General features: G+C 41.4%; 1 protein-coding gene across 9 annotated transcripts in view; it reads left to right on the forward strand.

The window, feature by feature from the left end:
* The first annotated feature begins 8,098 nt into the window (after positions 1 to 8,098).
* The window catches only part of MAPKAP1 (MAPK associated protein 1), a 243,471-nt gene continuing 225,063 nt past the window's right edge, over positions 8,099 to 26,506 (forward strand). For 2 of the 9 annotated variants that reach the window (XM_055400346.2, XM_055400347.2), the window contains exon 1: positions 8,101 to 8,335. The gene's annotated coding sequence lies outside the window, so the exon portion shown is untranslated. Of the gene's footprint in view, positions 8,336 to 8,396; positions 8,472 to 26,506 lie in introns of those variants that run through there. The other 7 variants (XM_055400354.2, XM_055400355.2, XM_055400352.2 and 4 more) reach the window with 5 other exon arrangements.

A 26,506-nucleotide genomic window follows, 5' to 3' on the forward strand; every position in this document is an offset into this window, starting at 1 on the left:
TTTTAAAATATTACACATAAAATTTATTCCAGTGCACATTAGTAAATAAATTATGCTTGTAATTTCTAATGCATTTTTAATTATAAATTTATCCATGTCTACCTTTATTTATGATAGTGGTGTCTCAGTGTTGAACATACTGTATATTAATGGAGACACTGTTAATTATGCATTCTTAGAAGTTGCATTCGACAAAACATACGAGTCTGTTTTTTTACATCCTAAGTCCTGTTAACATCATTAATTTAGAAGTTGGAACTCACAGCACTAGCTAACCTTTAAAGCAAGAAAATATGCTAGTAGAAACTGGTTATAGAGCCTGGATTTGGGGAGGGACTGCATTTATCTATAAATGTACCCAGAGAGATACTAAATAGTACCAGCCAGATGTTTCATTTTCATTCTAAGTATCTAAAAAAGGACACCAGAAATAATATTCAGCACAAAAAGACAATAGAACAAAGCTCAGGGACTCTCTGCAAGCACCCAGAACAGATCTATGCTTAAATAGTGTCTGCCGAGTGTAATGTTTAAGATTTTCTGGTTGGTTAATTTTGTGCTTCTCTTCCACCTACCCAACTCACCTTATTATGAGCAATATATTTGCTTTAAAAAATTCTTCACAATGAAATGTTATTTTAATTTGAAAAAACACTATATTGTTCTGAAATCATCAATTTCTTGGAGGCTCCTTTCAAATAGTTTGAATAGATTTTTGACACCTAATTTACTGTTGTCTTGAAAGTACTTTGTAACATAACAGTAAAAATGCCTGTTTTCCCTATGGGAGGAAAAAATATATTTCAAAAGGAGAAGAAACTAAAATTGGGAAAACAGAAAGGAAGCATAGTCACACATACACAATATGAAGAACACACATTTGCAAAGAAACTAGAAGGTGCCTCCCTTTGCCCACAGCACTGGCAGGGCTTGAAAGAGTGTTCCTTTCATCTTATCATGTTCAATCTCAGCTTGTTGTCATAGATTTGGCAAAGTCGTATTTTCCACACACAAATTCTGCTTAACAACAAAAGATTTCCAGTTGCTTCCTGTGTATGTTTTGAGTACCTTTTCATTTAACATGCATTTTACCAAGTGTTTATGGTGTTTTAAGCTTTAAACATATTAGAGAGAGAGCAACATGTTCCTTTGCTTATGGCCTGTCAGGGAGACAGTTGTGTATTGAAAGAATAACAGAAAATGTGATAAATCTTGAACACAGAAAATGAAGCTTTTCGTCTGACCTGTGAGCAAGAAGTATTCTTAGAAAACTTTCTAGAGTAGGAGAAACAGTATGTGAATTTGATTTTCATTCTTGGTTTTCAAGAATGAATAGAGAGACTTTCTTAGTGGTCCAGTGGTTAAGAATCCACCTGCCAATGCAGGGGACACAGGTTCGATCCCGAGTCCAGGAAGATTCCACAGGTCTCAGGGCAACTAAGCCCGTACATCACAATTACTGAAGCCTGAGCACACTAGAGGCCATGTTTCACAAGAGAAGCCACTGCAATGAGAAGCCCACACACAGACATTAGAGAGTAGTCCTTACTCTCCATAACTAGAGAAAGCCTGCACGCAGCAACAAAGACCCAGCATAGGCAAATAAATAAAGAAATATTTCTGAAAGATACCATTTTTTAAAAAGAATGAATAGAATATACTTGGGAATTTCCTTTAGCAAGGATTCAATGCTTTCACTGTCAGGGCCTGGGTTTGATCCCTGGTTGTGAAACTAAGATCCTATAAGTCTAGTGGTATGGCCAAACACACTCACACACACACTTAATGGTTAGAATTGTTAAAATGGCACACATATATTTAATAAAAACATTTTTATAAAAGCACATTGGGATTTATCCTTTAAGAATCCCACCACTCTGTTATGTAGAAACCCAAAATAGCCCATGAACAGTATGAAAAGGCAAAAAGTTAGGACAGTGAAAGATGAACTCCCCAGGTCAGTAGGTGCCCAATATGCTACTGGAGATCAGTGGAGAAATAACTCCAGAAAGAATAAAAGGATGGAGCCAAAGCAAAAACAACACCCAGTTGTGGATGTGACTGGTGATAGAAGTAAGGTCCAATGCTGTAAAGAGCAATATTGCATAGGAACCTGGAATGTTAGGTCCATGAATCAAGGCAAATTGAAAGTGGTCAAACAGGAGATGGCAAGAGTGAACGTCGACATTCTAGGAATCAGCGAACTAAAATGGACTGGAATGGGTGAATTTAACTCAGATGACCATTACATCTACTACTGTGGGCAGGAATCCCTTAGAAGAAAAAGAGTAGACATCATGGTCAAAAAGAGCTCAAAATGCAGTACTTGGATGCAATCTCAAAAACAAGAGAACAATCTCTGTTTGTTTCTAAGGCAAATCATTCAATATCATGGTAATCCAAGTTTATGCCCCGACCAGTAACGCAGAAGAAGCTAAAGTTGAAGGGTTCTATGAAGATCTACAAGACCTTCTAGAACTAACACAAAGGAAAGATGTCATTTTCATCATAGGAGACTGGAATGCAAAAGTAGGAAGTCAGAAAACACCTGGAGTAACAGGCAAATTTGGCCTTGGAGTACAGATTGAAGCAGGGCAAAGGCTAATAGAGTTTTGTCAAGAGAATGCACTGGTCATAGCAAACACCCTCTTCCAATAACACAAGAGAAGACTCTACACATGGACATCATCAGATGGTCAACACCGAAATCAGATTGATTATATTCTTTGCAGCCAAAGATGGAGAAGCTCTATACAGTCAGTAAAAACAAGACCAGGAGCTGACTGTGGCTCAGATCATGAACTTTTTATTGCCAAATTCAGACTTAAATTGAAGAAAGTAGGGAAAACCACTAGACCATTCAGGTATGACCTAAATCAAATCCCTTATGATTATACAGTGGAAGTAAGAAATAGATTCTTAAGGAGGTTCATGGCATTGTACAGGAGACAGGGATCAAGACCATCCCCAAGAAAAAGAAATGCAAAAAAGCAAAATGACTGTCAAAGGAGGCCTTACAAATAATTGTGAAAAAAAGAGAAGCGAAAAGCAAAGGAGAAGAGGAAATACATACCCATCTGAATGCAGAGTTCCAAAGAATAGCAAGGAGAGATAAGAAAGCCTTCCTCAGTGATCAGTGCAAAGAAATAAAGGAAAACAATACAATGGGAAAAACTAGAGATCTCTTCAAGAAAATTAGAGACACCAAGGGAACATTTCATGCAAAGATGGGCTCAATAAAGGACAGAAATGGTATGAACCTAACAGAAGCAGAAGATATTAAGAAGAGGTGGCAAGTACAAAAAAGATATTCACAACCCAGATAATCATGATGGTGTGATCACTCACCTAGAACCAGACATCCTGGAGTGCAAAGTCAAGAGGGCCTTAGAAAGCATCACTACGAACAAAGTTAGCAGAGGTGATGGAATTCCAGTTGAGCTATTTCAAATCCTAAAAGATGATGCTGTGAAAGTGCTGCACTCAATATGCCAGAATATTTGGAAAACTCAGCAGTGGCTACAGGACTGGAAAATGTCCGTTTTCATTCCAATCCCAAAGGAAGACAATGCCAAAGAATGCTCAAACTACCGTACAATTGCTCTCACACGCTAGTAAAGTCATGCTCAAAATTCTCCAAGCCAGGCTTTAGCAATACGTGAACCATGAACTTCTAGATGTTCAAGCTGGTTTTAGAAAAGGCAGAAGAACCAGAGATCAAATTGCCAACATCCCCTGGATCATGGAAAAAGCAAGAGAGTTCCATAAAAACATCTATTTCTGCTTCATTGACTATGCCAAAGCCTTTGACTGTGTGGATCACAATAAACTGTGGAACATTCTGAAAGAGATGGGAATACCAGACTACCTGACCTGCCTTTTGAGAAACCCATATGCAGGTCAGGAAGTGACAGAACTGGACATGGAACAACAGACTGGTTTTAAATAGGAAAAGGAGTACGTCAAGGCTGTATATTGTCACCCTGTTTATTTAACTTATATGCAGAGTACATCATGAGAAACACAAGGCTGGAAGAAGCACAAGCTGGAATCAAGATTGCTGGGAGAAATATCAATAACCTCAGATATGCAGATGACACCACCCTTATGGCAGAAAGTGAAGAGGAACTCAAAAGCCTCTTGATGAAAGTGAAAGAGGAGAGTGAAAAGGTTGGCTTGAAGCTCAACATTCAGAAAACAAAGATCATGGCATCTGGTCCCATCACTTCATGGGAAATAGATGGGAAAACAGTGGAAACAGTGTCAGACTTTATTTTTTTGGGCTCCAAAATCACTGCAGATGCTGATTGCAGCCATGAAATTAAAAGACGCTTCCTCCTTGGAAGGAAAGTTATGACCAACCTGGATAGCATACTAAAAAGCAGAGACATTACTTTGCCAACCAAGGTCTGTCTAGTCAAGGCTATAGTTTTTCCAGTGGTCATGTATGGATGTGAGAGTTGGACTGTGAAGAAAGCTGAGCACCGAAGAACTGATGCTTTTGAACTGCGGTGCTGGAGAAGGCTCTTGAGAGTCCCTTGGACTGCAAGGAGATCCAAGCATTCCATCCTAAAGGAGATCAGTCCTGGATGTTCATTGGAAGGACTGATGCTGAAGCTGAAACTCCAATACTTTGGCCACCTCATACAAAGAGTTGACTCACTGGAAAAGACCCTGATGCTGGGAGGGATTGGGGGCAGGAGGAGAGGGGGATGACAGAGAATGAGATGGCTAGATGGCATCACCGACTCAATGGACATGAGTTTGTGTGAACTCCGGGTGTTGGTGATGGACAGGGAGGCCTGGCGTGCTGCAATTTGTAGGGTCGCAAAGAGTCGGACACGACTGAGCGACTGAACGGAACTGAACTGACTGAACAATATTGTGATAGTTTCAGGTAAACAGTTAAGGGACTCAGCCATACATACACATGTATCCATTTTCCCCCAAATTTCCCTCCCATCCAGGCTTCCACATGACATTGAGCAGAGTTCCATGTGCTATGCAGTAGGTCCTTGTTAGCAGTGTGTACTTGTCCATATCTATTCCTTCCCGCCCCATCCTTCCCTCCAGCAACTATAGATTCCTTCCTAAGTCTATGAGTCTGTTTCTGTTTTGTAAGTAAGTTCATTTGCATCATTTTTTTTAGATTCCACATATAAAGGATGTCATCTGATATTTCTCCTTCTCTGTCTGATTTACTTCACTCAGTATGACAATCTCTAGGTCCATTCATGTTACTGCAAATGACATTTCATTCTTTTCATTGATTGAGTAATATTCCATTGTACCACATCTTCTTTATCCATTCCTCTGTTGATGGACATTTAAGTTGTTTCTACGTCTTGGCTAACGTAAATAGGGCTGCAATGAACGCAGGGGTGCATGTATCCTTTCAGATCATATTTTTCTCCAAATATATGCTCAGGAGTGGGATTGCAGGATCATATGGCAGCTCTATTTTTAGTTTTTACGAAACCTCCATACTGTCCTCTATAGTTCTGTGCCTTTTGTTTTAAGCATTCTTAAAAGCTGAGATCTTAAACTCCTTGACCCCATCACACCTGTCTGGGCAAAGGTCCTCCTGGGATTAACCCAACTGCTCACTTTTTGCAAGAAGGCACTGGCAACCCATTCCAGTACTCTCGCCTGGAAAATCCCATGGACGGAGGAGCCTGGTAGGCTGCAGTCCATGTGGTCGCTAAGAGTTGGACACAACTTCACTTTCACTTTTCACTTTCATGTATTGGAGAAGGAAATGGCAACCCACTCCAGTATTCTTGCCTAGAGAATCCCAGGGATGGGGGAGCCTGGTGGGCTGCTGTCTATGGGGTCACACAGAGTCAGACATGACTGAAGCGACTTAGCAACAGCAGCAGCAGCTCACTTTTTGTGTGTCTGTCTCTTAACTATTCAAGCTAACTATAGAAAAATCACACAGCCATTATATTAGTATCACCATAAATCAAGAGTCTCCACTCAATGGGATCCCCAATGTTCCTTAAATCTTACCATATTTCTCTGCTCTCCAACTTGCTACAGTGACTATTTCCAATTCATAGTCAAACTTAACTGTAAGCTTCTTCAGGGTAAAGGCCCTGTCTGACTTTTTCACCACTAAATCGCCAGAACCTAGGACAGGCTTAATACACAGGCATTCAATAAGTACCTCTTTAGCGACTGGCATGTAGTAATAATGGTAAGCATTTTATGCAAGTATAAGTAAAAGTTAGCTACATGCCTTTTCTTCGTGAGCTGTATGTATTAGATCATTTAATTCTCACAAACTGCCCCTACCCCACCCCCGCACCTGTGAGGTTAATTAGGACTTTTGTCATTCCCATTTTATAGATAAGGAAATTTAGAGAGAATGCTTAGAAAAATGAAGTCATAAAACTTATAAGTGGTAGAACCTATAGAGAAAATGATTAGTTGGTCCAGTTGAGTTTTAAACAATCAGACAGCTATGCTTCTATAGTTTTGTGCCTTTTGTTTTAAGCATTCTTAAAAGTTGAGATCTTAAACTCCTTGACCTCATCACACCTGTCTGGCCAAAGGTCTTCCTGGGATTAACCCAACAGCTCACTTTTTGGGAGAAGGCACTGGCAACCCATTCCGGTACTCTCGCCTGGAAAATCCCATGGACGGAGGAGGTCAAGAGACAAGTGAAAATGAAGTTTCATATTTAGAGGGGACAGAAAGCCTGGTAGACCTCACAATACAGAATATCCAATCTTGTTCAAACCCTGGCTTTGTCAGAGCACCTCCAACAGGCCCCTGATGAAACTGTGGTGATGTGAGTGCAGAAAACACATTTGGGCAGTGAGGTGCATATTTTTTCTCCATATGAGACAAGATATGTATCACACGTTTGAATGCTGCTGCTGCTGCTAAGTCACTTCAGTCGTGTCCGACTCTGTGTGACCCCATAGACGGAAGCCCACCAGGCTCCCCCGTCCCTGGGATTCTCCAGGCAGGAACACTGGAGTGGGTTGCCATTTCCTTCTCCAACGTTTGAATAGATGGGGGTATATCCACGGTGTATTTGCTGGTAACTGTAATATTGGGGAAGGTCCCCTGGCATAAGGGGCTTGCCAGGTGGGAGTGGTAAAGAATCTGCCTGCCAGTGCAGGAGAAGCATGTTGGATCTCTGGGTTGGGAAGATTCCCTGGTGGAGGAAACAGCAACCCACTACATTCCCCTTGCCTGGAAAATCCCACAGACAGAGGAGCCTAGCGGGCTGCAGTCCTTGGGATCACAGAGTCTGACATGACTGAGCAGTGCATGCATGCCCTCTAAGGTGCCCCCGAGGTGAAATTCAGACTTGTTTTTTTCTTTCTTTTGCTAAGGTGCATTTTTAAGGGAGACATTCCAGATCATCTCTCAGATAGGAGAGGTATCATATCATTGCACTGCTTTTCCCTTAGTAGTAGCGTCCCCACCAATTCCCTGAAGACAGAACGACAGGTAACAATGAGTTCCTGTTTGGGGCGGGTCCACACATCTCAGGGAACTCCCTGAATTCCTGGGATGATAATTACCTTCATTTTACAGAAAATAAGAATAATGACTAACATTTACCAAGTTTATTAAGTGTCGGGGGCACTGTGCCAAGTGTTTTTAGAGCATCATCCCACTCGATTCTCACAGCAGTACTCTAAATTTGGAACTACTCGATGGATGGGTCAGAGAAGGGAGTGTTTTGTCCTAGGATACACAGAAGGTTAGAGCGGGCATTTGAACCAACTTTTTCTGATTCAAGAGACTAAGCTCCTCATCGCTCATTTCTGGAAGAACTGAGGGCTTTTCTCCGTGGACGTGGGGAGAGAGGAGGAGACTCGACGGAGAAGGCTGACGTGAATTTCTAAACAACGCAAACCTAGAGGTCTCTGTGTTTTGCCAGTATCCCAGCTAATCTCTGACCCAGGCCTTGCCTGGGGGCGGGGAAGTGGTGCGCGTGCGCAGGGCCACCCGTTCGGCCCCGCCTCCCGGGAGGGCTTCCCACCTCGCTCTCGGCTCTGGGGCTTGCGCACTACGTCCCCAGCCAACGGCTGCTTCCCTGTCGGGGACTTCCGGTGCGCGGGGTGCGGTTCCGGGTCGTGGCGCGGCTCCGGGCAACAGGGCTGCTGCTCGGCCGGCCAGCGGCAGCGAGCGGCGGGGGTATGAGGGCGAGCCCGGAAAGCGGCTGCTGAGCCGGCCGGGAGGAGCGCCAGCCCCTGAGGATTCCGAGAGTGCGGAGCTGGGGCAGGGACCGGGGGGCGCAGGGGAGCCGGGCCCTCCCCCCCAGGAACGTGTCCCAGGGCCATTCCGGCCCGTAGTGTGGCAGCAGCTTCAGGTAAAGGTTGCCCCAGCCGTTAGCTCCATCGCTCACACCCTCGCCAGCCCACCGAAGGAGCCTGGCTTCCCTCCTCACTTCTCTGCGCTCCCCGCCGCCCGGCGGACAGCCTGTCTGGCCCTTGCTCCAGTATCCAGTGAGCATCCGTTTCCTGACCCTTTCCAGAACTGAAGGCTGTTATGAACTTGACAGCTTGGGCGTGTGATTTGGGGGAGGAGAAGCTAGTGGATTCGGTAGTATTGGGGTTTGGGGAGGGTACTGTTGACTGACAGTTTCTGGTTCTACAGTTTCATAACATGAAAATAAGGTTTTTAAAAGCATTGCTTGTGCGTTCCCCGTCTAACGCCCCTTACCTCCATTGCCCCAAAGGAGTAAAACAGCCTTGCAAAACTGTTTTTTTTTTTTTTAATAGGCAGAGTGCTGCTGGAATTTTGATTCAGCCTTTTGTTTATGGGAGTGGCATAGAGTCTTCTAGATCTGTTTAAGGCTGTAAAAGAAAATATCACTGTAGTTTAAACAGAAGCATTACTTTAAACGGAGACCCAAAAGTTGACTCAGAGATTGGCGCAATTTTCATTCTGAATGAAGTGGTTTTTGAAGCCTGTCACAATCCTTGGCACTGTGCAAAAGCATCGTGTTGTAAACCAAAAGCAGCAAAGTTAAAAACTTCCCCAGGTGTGAACGGTCAAATGGAGACAGGTGTTTACACACATCAGTTAAAGTAAAGTCAACATTCTTACTCTGTTTTGACAAGCGGAGGGGTTGGATTCCTAATTTAAAGCAACAGGGAAAGGAGGTACCGTGTTCTATTCTTCATATTCTGTGAGTTCACACAAGATGCTCCATAAATGCTGGAAGGGTTGTTGATGAAGGATTGATACTTGTTTTCATCTTGTTCAGTTTACACACTTGTAGGCTTGTTGGGGCCTGTGAGACTTGCTGGTGGCTCCTTTCCCATTCAGATTTATGCTCATACTTACTTTCATCTACTGTAATGCTGGAGGGTACTCAGATTCCTGATCTGGTTTCTGATCTGGCTCCTGGCTAACTTCCCAGCTAAGCTTCAAAAGGCCCCTTACCCTGATTCTTTAGATAAGTAGGACCTGGAATGAACTTTGTCTTTTCCTTTGTTTAGCACTTTCTTTCTGCCTAGATTTCTCCTTTTTTGTTTCCACATATTGGTGTTACCCAGGGCCCACCTGAAATTGGCCTTGCCTCAACCAGTTCAGGACAACCTCAGCTAGAAATGGTTTCTTTTCTAGAATCCTTTAAACGCTCCTTATTCTATGGGCTTGGCCACAAAGTTTGGGTTTTCGTACCATCTTCCAGAAAAACCTGAATGAGCTTTTTGGCCAATTCAGTTGATTCACTTAGCAAACATTTATTGAGTATGGGTATATACCAGGTCATCTGATGTGAACAGCTGACTCATTGCAAAAGTCCCTGATGCTGGGAAAGATTGAGGGCAGAAGAGGGTGTCAGAGGATGAGATGGCTTGGATGGCATCACTGATGCAGTGGACATGAACTTGGGCAAACTATGGGTGATTGTGAGGGACAGAGAGGCCTGGCATGCTGCAGTTCATAGGGTCGCAAAGAGTCAGACACAACTGGGCGACTGAAAAACAACAACATATACCAGCTCTCATGCTAAACAGTATAGGGATAAACAAGACTCAGTTCTTGCCTGCTCAATTTAGTGAAAAAGATAAGGAAATAATTCTGAAAGAGTGGTATGTACACTGGGTTGGAGTTCTTTTCGGTGATGCAGTGGTGGTACAGGAGGGGAAGAGGTCATCCACTTTTGAGGCATGTGTAATGACCTGATAAGGCTTCACAATGTGGGGTAAACGGAGCTTTATTATTTATTATATTGGAGAAATTAGGTTTCTCTTGTTTAATTATTTTTACTTCAATTCACTGATTAGGAGGGCTCAGGATAAATTACACATCTGATATGAGACGGAACCAGGATCCAAACCCATGTGTGTCTTATGCCTATATCTGTGCCTTTTATATGTTTTTTCTTTTCTCACACCATAGCTCTCTGTATGCAAATACATATTGAAGAAACTATTCAGAGAAAAAAATACGGGTCAAAATGAATGGTGCGGATAGTTCTTTAAATGTAGAGAAGACCATAATATTCCAAGGCAAGATGGTAGTATGTAGGTCAGCTCAGCTTTGAGTATGAGTGGACCAGACATTCTGTAGAGAATAGCCATGGACTCTGACTTCAATTCTTGGTCCCTCCTCTTAATAGCTATGTGACCTTTTCTTAATTCTTAACATTATTTCTTTCAAGTATAGTTTGGGATAGAGAATGATATAGACTTCACAGAGTAATGTGAGCTGATGTGGATAAAGTGCCTGATATGTGGCAAGGTTCCCTGAGATGGTAGCTGTTAAGATGTAAAGGTGCAGTGCCTGTGGCATGGTTTTAAGAGTAGTGAGTAGACTAGCCTGAATAAAGCAAGCCGTTGCTTCTTTGAGTGGGGATGTGTGTGTATGTGTTAGTCACTCAGTTGTGTATGACTCTCTGTGACCCCATGGACTGTAGTCCACCAGGCTTCTCTGTCCATGGAATTCTCCAGGCAAGAATACTGGAGTGGGTTGCCATTCCCTTCTCCAGGGCATCTTCCCGACCCAGGGATCTAACCTGGGTCTCATGCATTAACAGGCGATTCTTTACTGTCTGAGCCACCAGGGAATACTGGGCAGTAAAGTTGGAGGACCAGTACAGGGTCAGAGTCAGGGCTTGTATGTCAGGCAAGAGAGGTCAGTTCCAGTTTCTGCTCATTACCTTTCTTGTTAAGAAATATCTTGAACATCTGTGATTCATTCAGCAGTGCCAGGGAAAATGTTAGACCCAGAGAAAAGGAATATAACCAGGTCCCCACCCTGAGGGTGTTTCCTTTCCCATGGGGGAGAGGGGGAGGGAGGGAGGGAGGGTATGTGTGTGTGTGTGTGTGGTGTGTGTGTGTTTGAGGGGAGGGAGGGAGGGAGGGTGTGTGTGTGTGGTGTGTGTGTGTGTGAGGGGTGTGTGTGTGGTGTGTGTGTGTGTACCAGCATTATGTTAAATGCATTATCTCAGTTATTCCTCTACAAGATGGTATTATAAGTATTCTGATGTTGCGCACAGAGAGGTTAAATGAATTCCTTTAGTTTATGGAGTTGATGGAGCTGAGAGTAGAGGGGATTATCTGCTAGACTTTGGTAACTCTCCCTTTTAGAACTATGCCACATTCTCTCTTCTTTATGATGTGGATGACTTCAAAGAGAAGCCAGCCCTTGAACCCTAGCTTCAGTGTGCTCGTCACTGCCCTGGGCAGTAGGAATAATGGGGAACGAACATGATTTCTACAACTCAAGGAGCTCGTTACCTTATCTGTCATGTTTGGTATATATATTTAAGTGAGATGTCTGTTTTGCTTGTTGACTCATAACTGAAGACTTTAGAAACTGTTGCAGTTCAGTGGATTGTATGTGCTTCATCTGAGAGAATTTGCTGTAAATCTGTTATTCTGATTGTTGTTATTCAGTCACTTAGTCGTGTCCGACTCTTTGCGACCCCATGAATGGCAGCACACCAGGCTTTCCTGTCCTTTACTATCTTCTAGAGTTTTCTCAAACTCATGACCATTAAGTTAGTGATGCCAACCATCTCATCCTGTCACCCACTTCTCCTCCTGCCCTCAATCTTTCCCAGCATCAGGGTCTTTTCCAACGAATCAGCTCTTTGCATCATGTGACCAAAGTATTGGAACTTCCGCATCAGTCCTTCCAATAAATATTCAGAGTTGATTTCCTTTAGGATTGACTGGTTTGATCTCCTTGCTGTTCAAGGGACTCACAAGAGTCTCCTCCAACACCACAGTTCAAAAGCATCAATTCTTTAGCACTCGGCCTTCTTTATGGTCCTCTCTCACATCCGCACTTGACTACTGGAAAAATCATAGCTTTGACTATATGAACCCTTGTCGGCAACATGACATCTCTACTTTTTAATACGCTATCTAGGTTTGTCATAGCTTTCCTTCTAAGGAGCAAGTGCCTTTTAATTTCATGGTTGCAGTCACTATTCGCAGTGATTTTAGAGCCCAAGAAGATAAAAGTCTGTCACTGTTCCCATTTTTCCCCCATCTATTTGCCATGAAGTGATGGGACCAGATGCCATGATCTTAGTTTTTTGAATGTTGAGTTTTAACTTGACCCTGTGTTTTCTGTGAGTTTGAAGTTTTTCAGAAGTTTTGACTGCAAAGATAGCACATTTCAGCTTGTGTTAAATTTAAAATAACTGAGTGCTTATAGTCATTGTTAGACGTTTTTGTGTACCTTATTTTCTTCAATCTTCATGATTCTGTGGATTTGTTAATTTAGTTCTCTTTTTTTTTTTTCAAATTTTTATTTATTATTTATTTTTGTCTGAGCTGGGTGTTTGTTGCTGCACGGACTTTCTTCAGTTGCCATGAGGGGGTCTACTTTCTACTTGTGATGCTCAGACTTCTCATTGTGGTGGCTTCTCTTGTTGCAGAACATGGGCTCCAGAGTACTTGGACTCAGTAGTTGTGGCACATGGGCCTAGTAGTCTTGTGGTATGTGGAATCTCCCCGACCAGGGATCAAACCCGTGTTTCCTGCATTGGCAGGCAGATTCTCAACTGCTGGTCCACCAGGGAAGTCCTAGTTCTCTTTTGAACTCTACCTCAGGAGTCTCCAAATCAGATGCCCATGATGTAACATAAAGAGTGGGACAGACCTTGTGAACTGGAGGGCACATGACCAGCAGTCTAAAAGCAGCAGTCACTACTCAGCTCCAGTTGCTTGTCACTGTGTGAGGAGGTCTGCCCAGTGTCCCTCGATCTTCCAGTTGTTTTCAAGAGGGATGCTGGAAGTCTGGATTTTAATGTATTTAGTTTAAAAACATTGCCATTAAAAAAATACCATATAGATCAAAACATACTTGTGGGCTGTGTACAGTCTTAGGCTGCCTGACTGTGAATCCTGACCTACCTGCTCACTGACATTTTGGTACCCACTGTTCAAAGCAGGAGGTCCAACACAATTGTGATCATTGATCAGAAATCTACTGGTACATTGCTGGAGTGAGGGGGTGTTGTATTGGAGTCATACTGCTATCTGGGAAAGTGGCAGGGTGAATACTTTTATTGTATAATCAGGCTAAATCAGGGATGGGGTTTGGATGAGATGATGATCTTGTAGTACTTTTGTGCCCTTAGCACTTTAAATGCTTCCAGGTCTCCCGTCTCTTTTGGTTCACATGAAGTGAACAAGGCAGGGTGGTTATCATAACCTCTGGAGATGAAGAACTTGGTGCCCAGTGATTTACAGTTTAGTAGGAAGTGCACTTGACTGAGAGGGACTTGAATTCTGAATGCTGGTATGCCAGTTACAGCCTTTTGATTTTGGTCAAGTCAAAAATCCTTGTATCTTTTTTCTCATCTGGATAATAATGAGGGAGCTCAACTGAAGTCTTGGTGAGGTCTTTTCAGGATGCTAAGCTTTCTGATTCTAATTGACATGCTTAAAGCTGCACAACTGATTACTGGCAGACCCCAGTGGAGAACAGTTCAAATCTAAAATGCTGCTTCTCTCTTGATGGCAGGTAGGGAGCAATTGTTCAGCTTTTCCCTCTGGTCTTTGTTCATTACTTCTGGGAAAGGACCTTGACAGGCCAGGTGCTCCCCACATGCATAGAGTCCTTTGTTGAATCTATATACACAAAATTGGAAGGAGGCAGTGAGACACCCAGTCTAGTGAGAGAAATATGGTCAGGGAGCTCCCAGCTCAAGAGTTTAATTTATTTTTAATACCCAGCTTCCACAAAGTGAAAATTGAAGAAATATTTGTCTTCTAGATACTTGTTTTCATTCATATTCTATCATATAAGGAAATAGCATAGAATATAAAAATGAAAAAAAATTCTGAGCAATCATTCAAAATTTATTAACTCTAGTTGGCAGCAGCCTAGGTATACTGAGGAAATAGATTTAATATAGGAAGCACAAAATTTGGATCCAAAGAAGAAAACAGCTTTAAGTAATTGAAAGTGAGAAAAATGGGAGCAGCCACTTCAACAACAAAACTTAAATTCCGGAAATAGCAAGAAGATATTAGAATAACTAGTGGAATTAAATTATGGTAATCGCTTATGAAAGAAATTGAATATTATGTCACACTTACCTCTAAATATATGCAGTGTTAGAGTCATATCCTATACTTGAGTATACTTTTATGAATATGCTTTTATTATTGATGCTGTCAAAATGGGCCAAATGTGTAAAACTTAAAAAAAAATCACATTGTTAGTTCCCTGTGGACTCATTTTAAGGTACTGTATTATAAATAAGTACTGTTTCAGCAGAGAAATTGGTAGAACATGGTTTGAAGGAATGGTTTTCTTTTTAAACAAATAACTTTTTAATCTGTGCTTTATTTGCTGACATACTGGAGGCTAACAAAGAGGAACTGAGATGCAGCCTTGAAACTTGAAACAGAGTGAGCTGGGGCTTTAGAGTCACACTCACCTGGATGTGAATATTGGCTCTTTCAGTTATTAGCTCTGTGACCCAGACAGTACTGCCACTCTCATATGGTACGTGGGCCGTTGCATATGAGGAGTAAGTACCTCTACCATGGTACTTTTGGAGGGACGTAGGTACAGCATTCAGGGGCACAAGCTATTCAGTTTAGTACAATGTAACAAGAAATGATTTTATGGAGTGGTTATAAAGGAATGAGACTTATTTTCTTGTCTGGATCATGAAATTAGTCTTGTTAATTTCTAGTTGTGCTTTGTGAATTAGCACGCCTATGAACCAAGCACTGTTGAGAAAAGGGTCTCAGTATGCTATTTTTAGGCTATTAAATGAATTGATCTGTTAAATCACAATAAACACCTCCAGTTGTTTATATTACCTTTTAGTGTGCCCATGACTGCCTTTTGAAGTTGTTAGAGCTAAGAGTATATTTTGTATTCCCTGCCCCCGTTTTACAAATGCTGAAACTGAAGCTTAGAGAAGTAAAGTGATTCAAGGTAGAGAGCTACTGATAATGCAAAGCTGTGCTCTGAACCTTTGGTTTTTTTTTTTTTTACTGTAAATACCACAGTGCTTTTGTCACTCTTCCATGCTGCTCTAGATTTGAATATTGGAACTGGCCCTTGTTTTGGGAGGGTCATCAACTCATTTTAAACTTACTGCCTGTAGAAAATTGTTGTTGATTATATTGTGGGAGTGTTTAGTTAGAAGTATACTCTTACGATTTGAAGTTTAAAGATTTAACAGAACTCTAATAATACTCATTGCTGGAAGAGGTTGGTAGTGAGATGATCACTCATATAACCAGTGGGAATAAAAATTGGTAAAACTTTTCTGGAAAATGCTTTGGAAGTATTATCACAAGCCTTTAAAGTCATATATGCCTTTTGAGTTTGTAGTCCCATTACTAAGAATCTTTGTTAAAGAAATAAGAAATGTAGAAAAGTATTCATGTTCAAAGATGTTCACTGTGGAAGTATTTATAATAGCAAAAATTAGAAACAACTGTAGTATTCAAAAAAGAGATAAGAGAAATTTTGGAAACAGCATGGATTGAAAATACGGTACAAGCATTTTAGATATTTTAGAAGAATTTTAGTGACATATTAGTATGCTCATATAATATGAAGTGAAAAAAGGATATAAAACTATGTAAAGTATGATCTCAATATCAAATATATAAAGAGAAAAAACAGGTGGTGAGATTATAGGTCTTTATACTTTTTCAGTTTTCCAAAATATTCTCTGATAAGCATAAATTGCTTTTCAGTAAAAAAAAAATCCTTTTAGTTTAACTTGTAATTGAGAAATACAAGTACTCTTGCACATCATTTTGGTCAAAAAAGTTTTCCCTAATGCAGGTGATCTGAAGTTGTAAATGGATCGTATTTTCAAGAAGTTAGTTTTAACCTCAGTTGTTTAATGATTAAAATATGGTTTCATCTCTTTTTTTTTTTTGGCTATACCGCACTGCTTCATGCAAGATCTTAGTTCCCTGACTAGGATGGAATCCGTGTGCCCTGCAGTGGAAGCACAGAATCTTAGCCACTGGACTGCCAGGGAAATCCCTGGTTTTCTGTATTTTGACATACAGAATATTGAAGTTCTCAGAGTTGCCTCCTCTCCTTCTCTAAACTGTCCTGAAAGAAGAGTCATGTTTGTGTGTGTAGCACCTGTGACCCAGTGCTATGCTCCCCTCTCTAGTGGCCAGTGGGACAGTGAGTAGCCGCGTGGCAGCTCTGTTTTTCCTGGAGGGCACATGCCTGTCTCCATAAGGCTGATTGTTGGCATATAGAACTTTTTTTGTGAGTTGAATATTTGTATCTTGGGAAGTGCATTTTTGGTATGGAAAATTATAAGTATGAATTTCTATTTCACTTTTAAAAATTTTGTAAGAAAAAAATTAAAGATCAAAGTTTGTTTGAATTTTAATTTTTCTGATAACAGTATTCAAGATGTATGAATATTAAAATGTCATGAAGAATTGTGCCTTTTACTCTTTTCTGATTATATACTTCATAATTGAAATGGCATAGTTTCAGCATGTACAGTTAAGCATGATGTCTAGTTGTTTTTTTAAAATATGTATGATAATTTTCCTAAATATACAAAAGCATGCAGAAAATTTAACAAAGTATTTTAGCGTATTTAAATTGGGAAAATACCAGGCAAGATGTTTCTTTTTGTAAACTGCTTCTGTCCAAAGCATTCTGTATATTATCAGAATGAAAAATGACAGCACTTTGTCATCTGTTCAAATTGATATTGCACTCTTTGCAATGACAGCTGAAAAGGCCCACAGGTGCCATATAAAGAGGTGACCATGTTGTCATATTTCATTTCGGCATCCCTCTGCAAAGCCATAATTACCTAATTAGGTTGTTAATTAGGAGATTAGCATTTCACTGTATTGATAGAATGCTCTTTACCAGCGTGGGGCTAGATACAGATTTGTCTACCCTAATTTATAATCTCTGCCTTTTTTGTACTTATTTATTTGCTTAAGATCCTGATGTGGGGCAATTCAGTTTACCTGAGAAACAGTTTGTTTACAAGCTAATGAAGCTTTGATTGCTGGATTAAAGTTGCTGAGTTAAAATATGAACAGAATTAAAAGGGTGGTCACATCCCCAAAATGATAATAAAAATTCCGAGTTAGTATAACTTGTGTTCTCCTTAGCATAGGGAACAAACACATGAGAAGAACTGAAGTGGTTGGTAAGAAGTCCAAAATATAAAAAGTGTGAAATGTGATAAGAGATTTATATATCCTAAACTAGGCAAAGGAAAGTAGTTATCTTTAATGACAAATCTCTGTCATTTATACTTGAGATATAAAACATGTTAAGTATTTCTAGTGTATTTCAGAAGCTGAAGCTTAGTTGATGTAGTAGTGTTAGTCGCTCAGTCGTGTCTGACTCTTTGCGACCCTGTGGACTGTAGCCAGCTAGGCTCCTCTGTCCATGGAATTCTCCAGGCAAGAATAATGGAGTGGGTGGCCATTTCCTTCTCCAAGTTGATGACTTCAGAACAAACATATTCGGTCTTCAGACTGCCTTAGATAGTCACCATGCAGGTTTATTTTGTTTGTACCTTCTGATCATTAGTCTGTGCTTTGGAACATTCTCTTCCCATGGTCTGTGCAGTCCTGAGTGCTTATGGAATTCGAAGTATTTCACAGTAACCTTCACTTGGTCAGCTATTTGGAGTAAGCTGTGTTTCTGTTAAGTGTGTGGACATTCTTTTTGCGTGGAGGGTAGAAGAGGGCTGGTTAAAAAAATATCCACTTGTTTTTACTCCAGTGCATGATTTGACAGTAATGTTTGTAATTTGCATTACATATACCTTATCACTCTTTCCAGTTAAGGAGATTTAAGCCCTAAAACTGAAAATCTTGTTAGGAGTACCATTCCCACTGAGGAGGTGGTAGTTTTCCTCCTTTTGATTGTGTTTGGTATTAGCTGTTTAAGTTGCAGAAAATGCGTGTGTGCTTAAGCCCTTTCCCCCATGGTGATTTTGAAAAATTGCATTTGATTGTATCTATAATTTTCTTCAAAATTAAAAAAAAATTGAAAGATATTTTTATATGAAGAAAATATATGTGAAGTCTTCCATTTAGTTAGTTAAGCTTTTTGCTTAATTGCAGTCATTCATTCATTCAGTCAGCATTTGCCAAATATGTATTAGGCACTAGTCATAAGTCTGGGAATTGAGCAATGAAGACTTCAGGCACAGACCCAGCGCTCGGTGGGAATTGGAGTCCAGTAATGGAAGCCCAGCATAGTTTGAGAAGTACAACTTGTGTTAGAGTAATGAAGGGAGGGTGAGTAGGGAGTTGTACGACTCTGGACTTAATAAGGTCAGACCTTTGTGGGATAGGCAGGTGCTGTCGACATTGAGATCTGAAGGGTGAAGGAGAAAGTGATATTTAAGGCAGGTGGAAGGAGAGAAAAAATTGTTCAAAAGGTGGAAGAATGCTGAAAATTGAGTATGGCTAGAGTAGAAAGAACAGAGGTGATAAATGGAAGATGGGTCAGCAGAGGCAGCAAGGTCAATTATATTAAATAGTTTGGGAAGTCATTGGGCTTCCCTGGTGACTGAGTGGTAAAGAACTCACCTGCCAGTGCAGGAGATGTGGGTTCCATCCCTGGGTCAGGAAGATCCCCTGGAGAAGGAAGTGGCACCCACTCCAGTATTCTTGCCTGAGAAATCCCATGGATAGAAGGAGCCTGGCGGGCTACAGTCCAGAGGGTCGCGGAGAGTCCGACATGACTGAAGTGACTTAGTATGCAAGCATCAAATAGAGAAGAGGTCCATGAGTCTTATTATCCAATATGACCCCAAGTATACAGTACTTAGCCGTTAGTTATATTTTTTGGTGAATTGGAGAGAATACTAGTATTTGAGTGTTACAGTTGGGCCTTGCATTGTGACAGTAGCTTTGTGAGATACGAGATAACGTCTTACTGAGGTCCAGAGGTATTGTGACTTGCCCAGTTTTCTTAGCTACTATATGGTAGAATTGGGAGCACACACAACCTTTCCAAGCCTTTGTGTCGTCTGTCATGCTATATTGTCATCCTTGTTGTGTCCCCTTCCCTTTGTTAATTTCAAAATAAAGAGAATTCCGTCCCCCCCCCCTCGCCCCCCCGCAAAGAACCAGTAGCTCAGTAGGTTGCTGACCAACGCATCCTGTTAACTCTGTGGCTTCCAGACCCAGCTCTGGGGTGGATTAAAGCGACGTCTGGTGCTTCAGTAGGAGAAGCTGCTCAGTGCAGGTGTTTGTTTGCTTCAGCAAAGTTACAAGTGCTCTAGGCTTTAATCTCCCTCGATTAGAACTGTAGATTGGCTACCTCCTCACAAGGTCACAGATGGATATGGAAGGTCTCCTCCTTTCCCCGGGGAACAAGTCTTGGCATCTCTGACTTTCAGGGAAGGAATTTGATATCTCTTTGATGTAACTAACTTGTATTGCAAATTGTTTTAATTTTTTATGGTTACTGTTGCCAGTACTGTTCAATTTATTGATTTGTTGGTGTGTTCCTGATGGAATCATCTGAACTAGAAGAAATTCTGGAGAGCAGCATGGATTCTAGCCTTTCTGTGTTTCTATCCAACCCCTTTAAAATTGAAATGTAACTCATGTATCATAAAATTTACTCTTTTAAAAGTGTACACTTTAATGGTTTATCACCCCTAAAGAAACCCCATACTCATTAGCAGTCACTCCTGGTTCTTCCCTCCACCAACCACTGGCAACCATTAATATACTTTGTGTCTCTATGGATTTGCCTCTTCTGAACCTTTTGAACAGAAATGGAATCACACAATATGTGGCCTTTTGTGTCTGGCTTCTTTTATTTAGTATAGGTTCATCGTTCATCCATATTGTAGTATATATCAGTACTTCATTTCTTTTTATTGCTGAATAATAGTCCATTGTATGAAAGTACCACATTTTGCCTATCCATTCATCAGTTGATGGAGATTTGGGTTGATTCCACTTTGGGGCTATTATGAATAATACTTCTGTGAGCATTCCTGTACCAGTTTTTGTGTGAGCGTATGTTTTCATTTCTGTTGGTATATTACCTTGGAGTGGATTGCTTGCTCATATGGTAACTCTGTTTTAACTGAGGAACTGCCAAATTGTTTTCAAAGGTGGCTACACCATTTTATATTCCCACCAACAGTGTATAAGATCTGCTGTCTTTCTGCTTCTGCTCTCTTCAGGCTCTTTGTTACTCTGGTGTGGGCTTGAAAGCAACCCTAGGCATTCCATGAGCCCTTGTGTCCTGTTTAATGGGAAAATTTCCAGTTTCATGACAACCACTTTCATTCTACAAGCATATGTAGTGACAGGAAGTCAAATAAGGACGTCTAGTCCTTTCTTCTCAAGGACTGCACAATCCTTGTTGTAACTCTTACTGGGAAATGCAGGGAGAGGGAAGAACCAGTGAAGGAAGTACAGTTGACCCTTGAACAGCGTGGGTTGGAACAGCACTGGTTCGCTTACATGTGGATTTTTTTTTTTCCCAGTAAACACAGTATGACTGGATCTGCAGTTGGTTGTATTTGTGGATGTGGAACCATGGATATGGAGGAGGGAGGGCCAACTATGGGACTTGAACATCCGCAGGTTTTAGTATCTGCAGCGGTCCTGTAAACAATCCCCCAAGAATACTGAGGGGTGACCGTAACCACTTAGACGTTTGTCAGTTTTCACAGTATTGATCCTCACCTTAGAATCAATGCAAAGGTTGTGTTGATTTTCGGAGATTCTGGGCTTTCCTTTTCTTGACTCATACTTTAAAGACAGTTAGTCATCCTTCTGTATTTGTGGGGTATTGGTTTCCAGGACCAAGGTATTCCCGCATCCCTGATTCCCGGGTATTCCCGAGGATACCAAAATTCACAGATGCTCACGTCCCTTACGTGTGAAATTGCCTTGCATATCCTGGATTCTGAGTCTGTGGATTCAACCAGCCAACCAAATTAAACTTACAGTTGGTTGAATCTGCAGATGCCGAACCAGCACATACGGAGAGGGGACTGTCTTGCTGTTGTTGGGTTTTATCCTAGGTTACTGCTCGTTTCCTCCTTGCACATTTTCCCTGGGTAAGCTCATGTCTGTGGCTTCATCTGCCATCTATTTGTTGAAAAAAAATGTTAGTCGCTCAGTTATGTCCGACTCTTTACGACCCCACAGACTGGAGTCTGCCAGGCTCCTCTGTTCATGGGATTCTCCAGGCAAGTTCACTGAAGTGGGTTGCCATTCCCTCCTCCAGGGGATCTTCCTGACCCAGGGATCGAACCCAGGCCTCCTGCATCGCAGGCAGACTCTTTACTCTCTGGGCCGCCAGGGAAGCGTGTCTGCAAGTTTGCTCAGATCTTTCTCCTCAGCTTCAGGCTTGTCTGTCCTTTGTGCGTCACTTATATGTTGTCCCAGATTTGTTCAGGCTTTTCTCCTGGGCTCTCAGGTTTGCATCCTGATGGATCTCTGGGTAATCCCTAGACATCTCAAGCTAATTGTGTCTGAAACTTCGTTTCTCATTTCCCCTCTCTGTGTTAAGCTCTTCCTACTTTTGAGTTCACAGTTTCTTTTGTTGGTGCTATCATGCAAGCCCTAAACTTTCCCCTTCTCCTTAACCTTGCATATCCTCTCAGTTACCAAGTTCTACCAATTTTATCTCCTAAATATATATTTTTAACTACTTCTTAAATTCATAGGCCCGTTTTTCACTGCCTTACTTTGGATTTCATCATCTCTTCCCTGAGCTTTAGTCACAGCTTCATAACTAATCTTGTGTCTTGTCCATCAGGTTAATCTTCTATGCAGCTGCCAGAGCAGTCTCTCTGAAATGCTAATCTAATAAGCAACTTTGAACTCCATGTAGTTCTCATTGCTGACTACAAGTTCTTCTGTTTGTTATTTCAGTGCCTTGTCTCTTTGACCTTTCTTCCAGCCGTTCAACTTCTCATCTTTGAGGATTCCGTTTAGACCATGGAATAATAGCAATGATAATAGTAAACATTTGTATAGTGCTTCCTATGGGCCAGGTACTGCTCTACACACATTCAGTTCAGTTCAGTCTCTCAGTCGTGTCCGACTCTTTGCGACCCCATGAACCGCAGCATGCCAGGCCTCCCTGTCCATCACCAGCTCCTGGAGTTCACCCACACCCATGTCCATCGAGTCAGTGACGCCATCCAACCATCTCATCCTCTGTCATCCCTTTCTCCTCCTGCCCTCAGTCTTTCTTTTAGTCTTCACAACAAAATTGTTCCCGTTTGTAGATGAGGAAGTGAAGGCACAGACATTGTTAATTTCCCTGGGTCCCACAGTGGCCGAGTCCACATTTGAACCCAGACAGTCTAGTCTGATGCTGTTAGTCTCTTATATGTACCTTTTCGCAACTTTGCGCGTTCCTTCATTCCCCCGACTCCAAAGATTAGTTATCCTCTCCCTGCTTCTGCCATGGCCTATGCATTGTTGTTCAGTGACTAACTGGTGTTGAGTCTTTGAGACCCCATGGACAGCAACACACCAGACTTCCCGTCCTTCAGTATCTCCTGGAGTTTGCTCAAACTCATGTCCACTGAGTCAATGATGCCATGCATGGCCTGATGTTCATCTGCAGTTTGTAGGGCAGATCTGGAGCATATTTTATTTTAAACAGTTTTGATCAAGAAGCCAGCATGATAGACTATTTAATTGCCAGCTCCCTCTCACGCCTATTCTTAAGGTGACTAGGTTGGAAGTCATCACTTCTGTTATCTTGATCTTAGTCATTTCTATGAAGCCTATTTTGAGTATCCAGTTTCATTTAGATATCGTTCCTTTGTGTTTCCATGATACTTTGTTATATAGAATCCTCTAGCATTACTCTAGAGAAAGCAAGAGAGTTCCAGAAAAACATCTATTTCTGCTTCATTGCCTTTGACTGTGTGGATCACAATAAACTGGAAAATTCTGAAAGAAATGGGAATACCAGACCACCTGACCTGCCTCTTGAGAAACTTGTATACAGGTCAGGAAGCAACAGTTAGAACTGGACATGGAACAACAGACTGGTTCCAAATAGGAAAAGGAGTATGTCAAGGTTGTATATTGTCACCCTGCTTATTTAACTTATATGCAGAGTACATCATGAGGAACACTGGGCTGGAAGAAGCACGAGCTAGAATCAAGATTGCTGGGAGAAATATCAATAACCTCAGATATGCAGATGACACTACCCTTATGGCAGAAAGTGAAGAGGAACTCAAAAGCCTCTTGATGAAAGTGAAAGAGGAGAGTGAAAAGTTTGGCTTGAAGCTCAACATTCAGAAAACGAAGATCATGGCATCTGGTCCTATCACTTCATGGGAAACAGATGGGGTAACAGTGGAAACAGTGTCAGACTTTATTTTTTTGGGCTCCAAAATCACTGCAGATGCTGATTGCAGCCATGAAATTAAAAGACGCTTCCTCCTTGGAAGGAAAGTTATGACCAACCTAAATAGTATATTAAAAAGCAGAGACATTACTTTGCCAACCAAGGTCTGTCTAGTCAAGGCTGTGGTTTTTCCCGTGGTCATGTATGGATGTGAGAGTTGGACTGTGAAGAAAGCTGATCGCCGAAGAATTGATGCTTTTGAACTGTGGTGTTGGAGAAGACTCTTGAGAGTCCCTTATACTGCAAGGAGATCCAACCAATCCATTCTAAAGGAGATCAATCCTGGGTGTTCATTGGAAGGACTGATGCTAAAGCTGAAACTCCAATACTTTGGCCACCTCATGTGTCGAGCTGACTCACTGGAAAAGAGTCTGATGCTGGGAAGGATTGTGGGTCGGAGGAAAAGGGGACGGCAGAGAATGAGATGGCCGGATGGCATCACCAACTCGATGGACATGAGCTTGGGTGAACTCCGGAAGTTGGTGATGGACAGGGAGATCTGGCGTGCTGTGATTCATGGGGTGGCAAAGAGTCGGACATGACTGAGCAACTGAACTGAACTGAACTGAGCATTACTCTCATCCTTTATTGTGACCCTTTGCGTACTTTTCTCCCTTGCTTGACTGTAAGCCTCTTGGGGATAGGAACTGTGTCTTACTACTTTATGCTCCTGATTTCCCAGCATGTAATAGATGTTCACTCTTGCTGAATTTCTTGAGTGAACAGGTAAATTTGACCCATATGGAGATGAGTGAGAGAAGGGGATTAGGAGTGTGATGAAATGGACTTAAACTGGAAATGCAGGGCAACATACAATAGCTATTCAGAGCAAGGATTGTGAACCCAGGCGACCTAGGTTTTATCTTGACTCTCCTCTCACTAGTTATGGGACCTTGGGCAAGTCTGTGTCTCAGTTTACTGATGTTTAAAACAAATAGTAATGGAATCCACCTCTAATAGTTTTGTCAGTGATATATGTGCTTGCTAAATAAGCAACCTTCTAGAGTCCAGAGAGTTACTTTACTTAAATTTTATTTTGTGAAACACTCACACCTTAACTGTGTGATAGTATAGGCAGAAGGAAGCCAGTTCTGCTGCTCTGTCCTCATGTTTGATCCTTCTGAGGATAGTGGGGTTTTTTGTTTTTTTAAAAGGTAATCTAGAAGGATATAAAAAATACCTGGCCAAATTAGTACAGTTTTATTAATAGCAGTAATTGTTGGTCAGTCTCTCAGTTGTGTCCAACTTTTTGCGACCCCATGGACTGCAGCATATCAGGCCTCCCTGTCCATCACCAACTCCCGGAGTCTACCCAAACTCATCTCCATTGAGTCGGTGATGCCATCCAACCATCTCATCCTCTGTCGTTTCCTTCTCCTCCTGCCTTCAGTCTTTCCCAGCATCAAGGTCTTTTATAATGAGTCAGCTCTTTGCAGCAGATGGCCAAACTGTTGGAGCTTCAGCTTCAACATCAGTCCTTCCAATGAATGTTTAGGGTTAATTTCCTTTAGGATGGACTGGTTTGATCTCCTACAGTAATAACAGTTACCATTTATTGAAGTTTACCATTCAGATGAAAGTAGAAAGCACCCTTCAAAGTCACAGAAAAATAGTTTGGGGATTATCTGCTAGTTTATGCTGACCCTCATTTATTAGGAGTTGAGTAAATGAATTTAATAGTTGACAGTTTATTTTCCCTGCAGAGAAATGTAGCTGAAACAGGAAGTCAATAATTTTGCATTTTGGATTTGAATAGAGTAAGTACTTGTAAGTATCCCTCTGAGGTAGATAAATAGAATATAGATTATAGACATTTCACTGGCGAGGGAAGAGAGGCAGAGATGCCTAACTCACTTGAACTCAATCCATAACTAGTCCTTGGGCAGGCAGTAACCTGGAATTCCAGATGTGTTTACTAATGTGAACTCTTGTAGTTCTAGGAACCAGTTTCCATACATAGTAACATTATAAAAAAAAAAGATAGTGTTTACTCAGATTAGTCAGTTTGGTTTACCTTTGAGAGGGTTTGCTGCCAAAACGTTGATGCTGTTAAAATCTGTTAAAAAAGGAATTCCTTGTACCTCTATCCTTAGAGTCTGAACCATAGCACAGTGATATAAGGAAAATATGCAGTGAAATTTTTCTGACCTTTGAGGGAAGACAGTACAAAGCAAAAACATACAAAACATTTTCCTTGAACTTCAGGTAAACTCCCAGTTACACCCTCCTCCTCTACTTCATTTGTAATTGGAATAGAATTGGAGAGCCGAAAAGGACGTTTTTACAGTTCAGCCTCCCCACTGAACAGATGCAAAAAATAGACTAATGTGTGAAACTGGCTTAAAGAGTTTTAAAGAAAGAACTTGTCCAAGGCCATGTAATTAGGTCCCTGGTAATTAGGGAGTTGGAATTCAGGTTTCCTGAGTAATGCTTACAATAAACTATGTTGCTTCCCTCAATTGATGATGTGGTTAACCTGAGAGCCAGGTAAGTGGAAACATAACGATTGAATTCTACTTGGTTAAGCAAACTGCAGATATTGAGGAGACAATAAAAGGGAAATAAATCCTAGACTGTAGCAGGAGACCTATCTACTGAACCAGCACCATGGATAAAGGGCCTTTTTTTTTAAATCTTGGCGCAACCGTTTGGTAACAAGAAATATTTGTTTGTT

This window comes from Moschus berezovskii, chromosome 11 (genome assembly GCF_049115385.1).
Source record: "Moschus berezovskii isolate FMDL1 chromosome 11, NW_MosBer_1.0, whole genome shotgun sequence".
Lineage (NCBI taxonomy): Eukaryota > Metazoa > Chordata > Mammalia > Artiodactyla > Moschidae > Moschus > Moschus berezovskii.